The sequence below is a fragment of the Babylonia areolata genome, chromosome 9, assembly GCF_041734735.1.
Source record: "Babylonia areolata isolate BAREFJ2019XMU chromosome 9, ASM4173473v1, whole genome shotgun sequence".
NCBI lineage: Eukaryota > Metazoa > Mollusca > Gastropoda > Neogastropoda > Buccinidae > Babylonia > Babylonia areolata.
In genome coordinates, this window is record NC_134884.1 from 12043345 (window position 1) to 12056041 (window position 12697).

The window sequence follows — 12697 nt, forward strand, 5'->3', positions numbered from 1 at the left end:
TCTCTCGGCCGTCACTGTCGTTGATGTGATACTGTTCTCTGCCCACCTGCCCAGCGTACTGATGCTGTTGATGTTGCTAGTCTGTACAGTAGCACTCGCCATGTGTGTGTGTGTGTGGTGAGGTGGGGGGAGGGGAAGGACAGACAGAGAAGGACATTCAGAATTGTATGCCTAAATTACTTAGTAAATGCAACACTTGTGGAAAAGTTGTGTGTGTGTGTGTGTGTGTGTGATTTTGTTTTGTATGAGAAAGAGAGAATGAAGGGGGTGTGTGGCATACCATGAACCATTTTCAGTGTGTGTTGGGGAGGTGGGGGGGGGGGGGGTAGGTGTGTGTGTGTGTATGTATTTCAGCTTCTGGAAACAATCAGAATAACAAAAAAAACCCCAACAAACTTAGTCTTTCATGCAATGTTTCAGGTATGCAGCATGGTGATGATCATGATGTTCGTCCTGGACCATCTGGAGTTGACAACTTGCCACAAACCTGCAGCTGAAGACCAGCAGCAGCAAGACCAAGGGGAGCAAACAAGCTCCAGCAATTCTGGATTACATCAAAACGTGTGTGCCATGGACCGTCATAATGAACAGCTGCAGCCTATGATGCCACAAGGAATTTAACCTAAGTGGTACAAAAAGCTGTGTGTGCGTTTTCTACAAATTGCCATGCTGAATGCACACATCCTCTACAAAAAGCAGGCAACAGCAGTACATTCCTGGACTTCCAGAAGGATGTATTTAGTGCCATGATTTTTGGTGACCAAGACCCAAACACTGCTGAAGATAACCATGCTGTTTGCCTGTGTGGACGACATTTCATTGATGTCATCCCAGCTACCACAGAAGGCCTGGCTACAAACATGGTGCAGAGTCTGCTGGAAGAAAGGCAAAGAAAGTATTTGAGGTTATACTGCCCAGACTGCCCCAGCAACCAGCGCTGTGTCTTGAAGACTGTTTCTGCAAGTACCACACACAGCGTTTTTACTGGTGATAGATGCTGGGCGAGTACACCCTTTTCATTCTTTGGTGTGGACTGTGTTGGAGTCTTATGGACCTGGACACTGTTGCACAGCTGGGACCACTAGTGTGTATGGTTGATCAAAACAGTCACAAGAAAGACTGGGTCATAACCTGGTTGATGTTGTAGCACCTACATGGTACAATGAAGGTCCTAATTTTTTTCATTGCATTTTATGGAATTTTTTGTGTCATATTGACTCATTTCTTGAACACCTGTGAGTGTTAAAAACAAAATCTTGGTTCATTTTCCTTTCATTTTATATAAACTTTTATGCATTTATCTTCAGTACTTTTTCAAAATATAAACAGATTAAGAGCATTGGTGCATTTTTCTTGTTTTTCAGAAAAAAATTCTCAGCATAGGCTATAGCAAAAACGTACTAGCAGTGAAGGGGTTAATATGTGTGACAGTGTGTAGGGTGAATGTGCAATAGGAATTGTGCAATGGTTGTGTCTGTCAGTATACAATGTATCTTATCTTAATTGATTACTGTATTGATAACCTTGATGTCTTTCAGTATGTTTACAATGATTAATAACAAACATTTTGAGTGAATATATATATATACATATATCTATCTATCTATCTATCTATCTATTATCTTATATATATATATATATATATATTATATATATATATGTACCAACCGGCTAGCTCACAGAACACCAGTGCCTCCTCCCACCTGCAATCAAGATCAATGACACAGAGATCAAGTCAGTCGACAAGTTTTGCTACCTGGGCAGCACCCTGTGCAGACAACGGAAGCCCTTGATGCAGAAGTGACGCTGTGCATCGCCAAGGCCAGCTCCGTCTTTGGCAGACTCAACAACAGGCTGTGGAACAACAAAGGCATCAGGCTCAGCACCAAGATGAAAACCCCAGAACTGTTGTGCTGACCACCTTGTTGTACTGCTGTGAAACATGGACAATGTATCGCGTCACATTCAACAACTTGAGCAGTTTCACCAGAGATGCCTACGAAAGATCCTCAGCATAAGTGGCAAGACAAAGTCTCCAACCTCCAGGTCTAGAGAGGAGCGACCTGCCCAGCATTGAAAGCCTGCTGATCCAGTGCCAGCTACGCTGGACAGGACACGTTGTCTGCATGACAGACAGCAGGATCCTGAAGATGCTTTTGTATGGCAGCTGAAGGAAGGCCACTGTGAACTTGGAAGACCTGCAAGCGCTTCAAGGACACCTTGAAGACAAACCTCAATGCCTGTGACATAGACATCACTTCCTGGGAAACTGATGCCCTTGACCGCTGTCGCTGGAGGATGCTGTGCTCTAGTGGATAAAGACGTTTGAAAACAAGAGAACGCTGGCCATTAAGGAGAAGCGTGAGCGAAGGAAGCAGGGCTCAACTTCTGGAGACGTTTTCCCTTGCAAACACCTGTGGGAAGTGCTGCGCATCCAGAAATCGGCCTCTTCTCCCATATGAGGACACAACACCGACAAAATAAGCCTGCCTGCCTACTCATCCGTCAGCCCCACGGGGAGACTCCATCATCATCATCATATATATATAATATATAATATGCAATACTTAATGAATGTCCAAAATTGTTTACTGATTCTTTTTAATTAAGTCATGTTAAATATTTTTGTTGTTGAGTAATTGTCTACGTTTGTCTTGCCGCACCTGATGTGATTGCTCTTAATGAGATAATAAAGTTATTCTTATCTTATCTTATCTTATCTTAGATATCGATAGATAGATAGATAGATAGATTTTACACAAAATGATTATTTTAAGCAAAGTTGAATTTTTTGTAAGTTCAAAGTAATATGTATGTGTGATGTGTATGCTTACAAGATGTGTTTGCATTTCCTGTTATGGAATAATGTGTTCATGTTCTGTGTTCCCAATAACGAAATGTAAAATTATACTATAGTTTAAAACAAGGTCAGTGATGTGTGTGGGGAGGGGAGGGGGAAAGGGGGGCGGGGGTTGTAAGTTTGTGCTATTGTGTGTATATCTCATTTATTGTATGTATCCTTTCATGGATATTATGTGAAGGGTTTGTATATGCAAAAAGTGTTTGAAAACATGCACAAATGTTTTTTGTCTGTGTGCATGCTTTTTTCTGTTTTTTTGTGTACATATATGGGCACATGTAGGAGGAGGAATTTTTGTTTAAATGTCCCGTCACACATATCGGTGATTGAAGACATTTTGTTAAAGTATTTATAAATACATCTGAGTATTATCGGTTAGAAGGGGTGGGAGATGTGGATGAATGGAGGGTTGGGGAAACTGGGCAGATGAGGGTAAAAATGTGGGTGAAATTTGGAAGAAAACAAAACAAACAAAAAAAACACCTCTTATACAGTTACTGGAAATTACTTAAAGGACTTCGTAAAGAGATGTCGTTAAACTGAACAAGCGAAACACTGATAATGAATGCAAACAGTTCAAAAACATCAACGATTCTCAGTCACTTGTGAAGACACACTTTCGTGAACAAAAGGCCTCATCAAGCTACAGTGAAAAATTATATGCTCAATTGTCAGGTTACTAAAGCATATACATTGAAATTAGAGCAATACTTGGTCCGTAATGAATTTGATAATAGTCTGAGAGCTAAACTCAGAATTGGTCTGCGAATCGGACCAAAGTCTGAGAGAGTGAACTGACGAGGTCTTAGACTTGAATTCAAGCACCTATAAAAGTCTCTTTCTAGTATATTGCTTATTTCCTTGTATGACAATGGGCAATATACTTTTATACTATCTATATGATGTTTTGCTCCCCTTTTTGCTGCCCTGTCTGCTTGGTCGTTATAACGGAATCCAGTGTGGGATGGTATCCAACAAAAATCAACATTTGTACCCTTAACAAATAGGGAGTGAAAATAAATACCTAATTTCAAAAAATAAATCTTCTCTTTGATTATTCTCAAAAAGGAGCAAACCTTTTAAGACAGATTGAGAATCAACACAAATTAGGATATTACTTACTATGATTGGTATATCAACAAGATGATTTAAAGCCATAAGGATGGCCACCAATTCACCTGTAAAATTGAATGTCCCTTACCTAAATAATATGATTTTTCTGTTTTTAGGTCAGGAATGACAAAAGCAGATCCTGCACTGCTGTCATCCAGGACCGAGCTACAGTGTAAACTTTTAAATGATAATCAAAATTTTCTTCTAATTCAATTCTGACAGATGCTGCTATTATATGTGGAGATTCTCCTTTTGTTGTGTCAGAAGCACATATGTTGGACGTTTGCTTTTGTTAACTCCCAGGGAGGGACAGGTGACACCAGAACACAAGGTGCAATATCATGCAAATCAATGTCTGAAGAATTTAAAAATATCTGACACATATGTGCGAATGGTTTGTAGATTTAAATTATTTTGTGCATTTTTTGGAAAATCAATAACAGACCTAATATTTAATTCCTCAAAATCATCCACTGCTGTACATCTCACAATATATTTAGCAGAACTTAATTTTCTGATTTCATCTAGTGGTAGAAGACCCGCAAGCTTATAGGCTTCTGAGGTCTTAGTATGCACAGGTACCCCTAAAGCCAGTTTCACAGCTTTACTGTCAATTATTCGCAGTTTCTTTAGAAACGTCGGCGGAGCAGAAAAGAAAATTTCTTGACCGTAGGTCAATCTTGATCTTACGAGAGATGTCGCTAAATGTAAAAGAATTTTGGAGTCTTGTCCCCAAGGAGAGTGACTTACAATTTTTTGAGAAATTTAAACTTTTAACTGCTTTAGTCAGTGTTTCTTCCAGTTTAGTTTTTGAAGAAAATAGGATCCGAAGAAATTTTTTTTCCCAAAACTTAAAAAAATATTTCACGTCCTCCTAAAAAAAATCGGGGTAGTTTGCTGGGATTATAGCCATTATTAAAGAGGATCAAATGTGTTTTTTCTACAGAAAACTCAAAACCATTAGATTGAAATATAGCTACTCAGTCTATCGAGTTCACCCTGAAAATGTTTCTGTACATAATTGATAATGTAGGCTTGTCCTTTTCCTCAAGGATGTCTGAATCCATATTGCATTATCATCAGCATATTGACCCGGCTTGGTAGATGATTGAAAAACATGTATGTAAATCATAAAGCATAATGTTGAACAACAATGGAGAAATAATGGAACCCTGTGGGATTCCCATGTTTATAGGCCTAGAGGTTGATAAAGTTACTCCCACTTTTGCCACTATATATCTCCATTAAGGATTTAACATAGTCATAAACATGACCTGACAGACCAATTTGTTTCAGTTTTAAATAACAGTCTGCTATGCCATACTCGGTCATAAGCTTTAGTAAGAACGAAGAAGGACGCAAGGATACTTTTTCGCTTAGAAAACGGGTCAGATGATCAGTTGTAGATCTTCCTTTCCGGAATCAGTTTGAGCTGACAGAATTATGTTATTTTTGTCACAGTAATACACCATTCTAATATTTACAATTTTCTCCATGACTTTCCCAGCGTGGGAGGTAACCGAAATAGGTCTATAACTCGAAGCTTCTGTTCGAGGTTTTACTCTGTTTTAATACAGGAGTTACAATGAAAGTTTTCCATACCTCAGGGGTTTGTCCACATTCCCAGCACTTTTGAATAATGTATGTAATATAATTATCCAGTTTTCTGGCAAATGGTTTAACATGGTGTAAGATACTACATCCTTACCAACTGACACATTTTTGTTACTCAACAAATGAATAGCGTTCTTTAACCTCATGTAAAGTTATTGCTGAATTGATTGTATTATCATTTTGTGGGGTAGGATCTCTATATTTGTCACTGATTTCTTCTTCCTCTCTTAAAGACTTTTGTTTAGTTGACAAACTATCTACACTGCCTGTTTTAGAATACATACAAACAAATTCTTCATCCTTCTCTTGAGGGGACAGAAACTCTTTATCTTTTGTTTTATAGGATAGTCTTGCAGAACAATGCCTGATTTCATTTCTTTCATTTTGGCCCACACTTTCTTATATTTCCCTTTTGGTCAGATACTTCATTCAAACAGAATTGTGACAGTATTGTCTTTTTTCTCGGGCTATGATTCTATTCGCCTTGATTTTTGTGTAACACATTTCTTTATGAGCGGCTTCTTTTACATCTTTGTCAGGTACTTTTCTGAGTCTTAAACCCTGTTAGGTATGCTAGTTTCTTTGTATTTACAGCCTCCGCACATGCATCATTCCACCAAACATTTCCAGAAAAAATGTCACTCCTCTTTGGAACCTTTTTTGGGAATTGCTATTTCAGCAGCTCCAATAATTGATTTTTGAAAGTTGTTATAAAAAACATTTAAATCTTCACAAAAAATTTCACTTTCAGAAATGTTCGTAAGATATTTTTTAAATGTTTCCCAGTTTGCATATTTGTAATTGAATTTGGGATTTCGTCTCTCCCCTATATTTAGATATATTACAATCCTTTAAAGGACAGTGTGATTGGCACGTGATCACTGCCTAGTGGATCATCCCCAGTATCCCACTGTACTGTTTAAAGCTAGAGATGGCGATATGAAGGTTAGGTCAAGTGCCGATGCTCCATGATGAGCCACATCTGGGATACGTGTAATTCCTCCCATCGTTAAGTAAATGCAACGATGAATCAACAATATTTTCAACAAAGTCAGGATGAGATATTATTTGACAATCACTATCCAGAAGGGAGCATGGGAATTAAAATCTCCCCGACGATCCATCTTTCTTTTGAGCAATTTAATGTTCGCAACCAATTTGTATTTTGTTTACTTGGACCTTTGGGATAGTAGACTGACGCAAAATGTATGATTGATTATTAGAGACATGCAATTTTACAAACGTAGCTGACATCTTTTCAGTATAGTTTGAAACAGGAGATGGATGGGACACTTGCGTAATTCAAACCACACTGCACGTAAATAGCTGTACTAATCTTGTCAGAATCCTCGCTTATATGATAAACCGGAGGATAATAATAACCTTTCAGATTCGGTAACTTGTTTTTAATAACATTCAAGGAATGAAAAAGGAGAATATGATGAGAGTTTTCAAAAGGTAAGCACGAAGATTATCAATATTTGTACTCAAAGAGCGGGAATTCCATTGCAAGACTGATAGATTCCTACATGTTATTTGCAACTTCTTAGTCATTTATCAGCTAGAATGAATCGTAGAAAAAAAAAATCATTAGATAATGAGATATCCGAATTTAAAACTAAGATAATGATAGATAAGGGCCTTATACTATCAAAATACAGGTGATGAGGTGTTCTTCGTGTAGACAATGTGATGACTGATTTGATGCAATGTTAGGTAGTTAACAAGCTGTAGTTTCATCTCCTCAGATGTTATGTATTCATGTGGACGCATGTTTGTGTGTGTCTGTGTGTGTTTTGTGTGTCTGTGTGCGCATGCACATGTTTGTGTAAGCTTACCTGTTGAATTCGTGGTAGATGTGATAGAGTATTGTCTTTACTTTATAGTACCAGACTTTCATTGTAATGTTATTGTTCAGCAGGTGGACATGCTTGAAGAAAAGGTGGAGGACAATTTTTTGATTAAAAAGAAGTACAAGATTTTGTGCGCTATTGTGCTTTTGAATTTCAAATGTCTGCAGTTACTTGGGAATGAGAAGGCAAAAAAAGAAGAAAATTAATCAAAATAACACTACCAGTGGGTACCCTTTGGGTACCTTTCAATGCTGTATTGTAAGATTGTTTTTCCTTTCAACCTTTTTAAAACTTTTTGCACTGTTTCGGACCATACATAATTTCATTTGGATGTCTGAACTTAAAAACTGGTGTGTTCAGCTGTACTGATTGATATTTAATAAGGAAGTGCAAACAATAAAACAATTTCATAAAGTGATGCATACATATTGATTTTGACTTCATGTTGGAAAAAAACCTGAAAATTTTCTAAAAGGATGATTTAGCTTTAAATTAATGGAGCACATTATCCTCGATCATCTTGAATTAAGCCTATTTTTTTCATATTATCATGTTAAAATCTGTCATTTATCAAGATTTATGATAAACATTTGCTGTCTTATAAGTCTACAGTCTTTTCTTAACCTGGAAATATCTTGAATGTTTATGTAGATGCAATAGTTTTTGAGTAACATTCATCTTAGTAATGCTATTATCAAAACTGCAGGATCAGACATCCAGAAATTAAGCATTTTTCCCAGATTTTATGACACTAGTTTCAGTTTCAGTTTGAGTAACTCAACAAGGAGGCATCACTGCGTTCGGACAAATCCATATACGCTACACCACATCTGCCAAGCAGATGCCTGACCAGCAGTGTAACCAACGCGCTTAGTCAAGGCCTTGAGAAATTTAAAAAAAAAAAGAAAAAGAAAAAGAAAGGTGAATAAATAATAGAGAAGCGTACATAAATAAGTAAATAAATAAATATAATTATAATATATAAAAAAAGGGGTAGTAGTAGTAGTAATAGTAGTAGTAATAATAATAATAATAATAATAATAATAATAATAATAAAAATAAATAAATAAGACAACAATGATGATAAATAAGCAAATAAATATAAAACATGAAGACACACATTCACACATACACCCACACATGCATGACACTAGCATTCAGCCAGTAACATTAACAGCCAACTGAAAACAAATTGAGATCTTCTGTGTATTATGCAGATCATATATGAAGAGTTTTGACTATGAGAATCTATTAGTTGCAGTTCTATACAGGTTCTAAAATGCCATTTTGTGAGATTTGCTAAAATCTTTTTTTTTTTTGAAAATTCAAAACTCAGTATCTCAAAACCTTTTTGTCATATTGCTTTGAAACTTGGTATGGCTGATTACTTTATTGCACTCTTTCATGCTATTAAATATGAGGCTTCTGCTATGAACTTGAAAATTTGGCCAGACCGACCTAATATATCTAGATAGTTTTTTGGTTATATATCCACCTTTTCATAAGAGGAGACTCACTGTGCTGTGTAGCACATTCAAGTAGTGACAATTTTACTGTATAAAGAACTTCAGAAGTAAATAAGTATCAAGAGGTAAAGCCTTCATGGCTAATGCATGATTACTTTTGTCATGTGTAAACAACCAGTAAAAAAACAAACAAACTTTTTTCCATTTTCAGGTATAATATATACAAGATAATTATACACAATAATCACTCTGGACAAGTGAAGGTCTTTTGATAAAATTGTGATCTGTGGATCTGACACATTCTTCTGGTCAGGTAGAATGGTTAAGATGATTATCTACCAATACAATGTCCATGAGGGTGTAGGTTCAAATCCTGGTCTCACCCAATGTTTTATTGGAAAACTGTTTGAGTGACAAGTCATTTGGAAGAGTTGATAAACTGAGTCCCATGTGCAGCATGCACTTGACACACTGAAAAAGAACCCATGGCAACATAAGTATTGTCCACTGGTAAAAATCTGCTCTGTTATGTACACAAATGTAATTATTTTCATGCACTCAAGGCCTGACTAGCACATTGGGTTATGCTACTGGTCAGGCACCTGCTTTGCAGATGTGGTGAAGTGTGCATGGATTTGTCAGAACACAGTGACGCCTCCTTCACAGACTGAAATTGAAACTTAAAGTCCAGCTCAGAACATTTCACTCATGATGTTGTCTTCTCTGACTCAGGTCAAGGTGACCTGAAGAAGTGTGCACACTATGAAAATAACCTTTTGACAGTTGTCTTTTTGTGGTTCTGAGAGCCACACCACAGTGGTTCCAAGAGCCACACCACAGTAAATCACATCAGCTGGTGGGTTAAACTATGTGAGAGGATGATGTTGACACTGCATCACTGGGTGGACAAATTTTGTTCAAAGTCAATGGGGCCAGGGCGATTCTCCAAGTTTTGAGGGACTTCAGCCGTGACTAACAGCCTGGAATGGGATTGGAGCTGCCAGGTCATCTTGCCCCAAGACTCACAATGATGATGACAACCAGTGCAAAATACTGGTGCGGTCGTCACTTGGGTCACCAAGGACCATGTCTGTCACTTCACATCAGGGCAGAGGTGACAAGTGTGGTACTGGTGCCCTAAGAACTAAGCTCCTTACCAGAGATGACATTGTCAATGGCACTTGGAACACTGGAACATTAACTCATTGGAGATACGCTGGCACTCCGCCCTCTCAGAATGACGTGCCGTAGTGTAGGATTCGGCACATCGCATAATTTTTTTTCATACACTCAGCAGTGTTCAATTAAAGGGAAACTAATCAGGCTGTCTTGAGGGATCAGTCTGGGAAAAACGAGTTATTTCCCCTTGACCGTTAACTGTGTGAAAAGCATTTTTTTTAGACTTTTCTAGACTGGTTGAAAGGTCGATTTTTTTTCATATCCAAAATGGCGGCCGAGACGAATGTACTCCCTGCGTGAGGCTGTTGAAATTGTGACGGAGGATCAGACATTGAACGTGACCTCCTTGACACTGGTGACGAATTCTCTGATGATTTTTCTGATGATGATGACTGACTGACCCCTACGGCGCTGAAACAGAAATCGACAGCGACACTAGTGACGGCCTTACTGCAAGACAAGATGACTTTATGACTGTAGATACTGACGATGAGGAACAAGAGTACTTGTATGAGTGGGTAAAAGACCTGAACAAACTTCCCACTGGCTGCACCTTTCACTGAGACCCCAGGACTCTTGCTGACTTTCCAGACATGTCCACTCCTGTTGAGGTGAGTGTGTTTACAATTTGATACTTTGCTAATTTATTTGTTGTGTGAATAATGTTGATTTTTACAATTTTTAATGAATAATTTGTATATATTAATGTAAAATCTTCATTTTCTGTGTGTGCGCTGATTAAATGTGTGGGTATGTGTCTGTGTAATGGGTGTGTCAGTGTATTATGCATGGGCATGTCTGTGCATGTGTGTTATTTATACTGTCACTCCTGAATTATTATGCATGTGTATATGCTGTGTAATATTATTGACGTTTATTTTGCATTTGTTTTTTTCTTTTCTTTTTTGCCCTTTTTTTTGCAATACATGCAAAAGTTTTTCTTCTTTTTTTCTTCTTTTTTTCTTATGACAGCACTGTCTGTTACAGAAATTCAAAACACTTTACATGCATAAGCAGGAGATCTGCCAGACACAGGAGCAGACATGGGGAGACTGAGGCCAGGCAGTCACTGGCCTGCTAACCATTCCACCCACCAATGAGCAGCAGACCAGGAAAGCACAGAGAGGGTGCAAGGTGTGTTACGCCAAACACAAAGCACAAGGAGCGTCACATCAAGAGGTGAAAAATGCACACACAAAAAAGCCACCACAGTCATGTGCAAACAGTGTAAAGTGCCCTCTGTGCTGTTCCATGCTTTGAGGTCTTCCACACAGTCAAGGACTACAGCAAATAATAATCTAGCTGCAGCAGAAATGTGTACATAGGTTTTTTTTCAAGTGATGGATTTGTATGATTTTTCCTTTTCTCTCTTTCCAGTGTTGTGATCTTCTATTTTTTTTTTTTAACAGTTTGTTGTGCAACATTTGACTTCAAACTGATCCATGAGAATCAGGGAACCTTACTGTGTGAGAAAATCATCTTATGCTGCCTTGTGGATTAGCTGATGGATGTGGCTTGCCTGGTGAGTACAGTATACCTATTTTTCAATTTTTTTCTTCTCAGTATTTAGTGACATAATTTAAAATATTTAAAAAAAAAAAAATTAGCAGCATTTAATGAGAAAACTTTTTAAATGTTAAAAGAAGAGATGGTAAACTTTCTAGTGATATATAATTTGTATGTCTTTGTCTCTGTGTGAAAGTGTGTTGAATTTTTCAAATATGCCCATATTTGCCTGTCACAGTAAAACTATATGCACTATTTAACTACGTCTCCATAGAGTTAAGGCAAGATAGAAAACTTGATGAGTTGGTACATGAGATGAACACATTTTGTTGGAACCTTCTTGGCTTGTGCAAATGCAGTGGAAGAACGCAGGTGAAACAATAACAGATGAAGGGACACAAGGTGTATTTCATTGGAAAACAAAATGAATAAGAAGACACGGGTTTCCTTGACCACAAACACATTGTGGACGAGCAGTTATGGGATACCACCCAGTTTTCATTAGACTGATCATCATCTGTCTAAAGGCAGCACACTCAGTACTAAGACATCTTGTTCTTAGCCTGCCGTCTGTTTGTCAGTCAAACATGACATATTCCATTGGCTACTGCTCACTTAGAGTAGAAGATTATCTTGTTGCTGTCTTTGCTAACCTTTTATGGAACTGAAGTGTTAGTTTCTTGCATGCTTGTTGTTGTGTGCAGCTTTCTGGGTTTGTTTTCCTCTCAGAATTTAAGTCTCTTGTATTGTCTGCTTAAGTTGTTGATGTTTAATTCAATGTTTTGTTTTTTTTGCTCAATCTCAGTCTCGCTTCACTTTCTCTTTTGGGCTCCAAGTTTCTGGGAATAACTTGTTCCAATTGCTAGGCCTTGCATGCCACCCAGCAATGGCTGAACCCATAGGCTTCAATAGTGCTCTCTCAATAATGGGTTTGAGCCATTGCTGTCTATCCCCTCTGATATGCTTTACCTGGGAACTGCTCTCTTTCCCTTTCCAGCCACTGGCTGAAGTAGGAGCAGGATGCATGGTCAGAGTGGTTTGCCTCAGGTCATGGCCTTCCACATGGACAGTTCTTTCACACCCCATTTTCTGCGGAGTTTCTAGC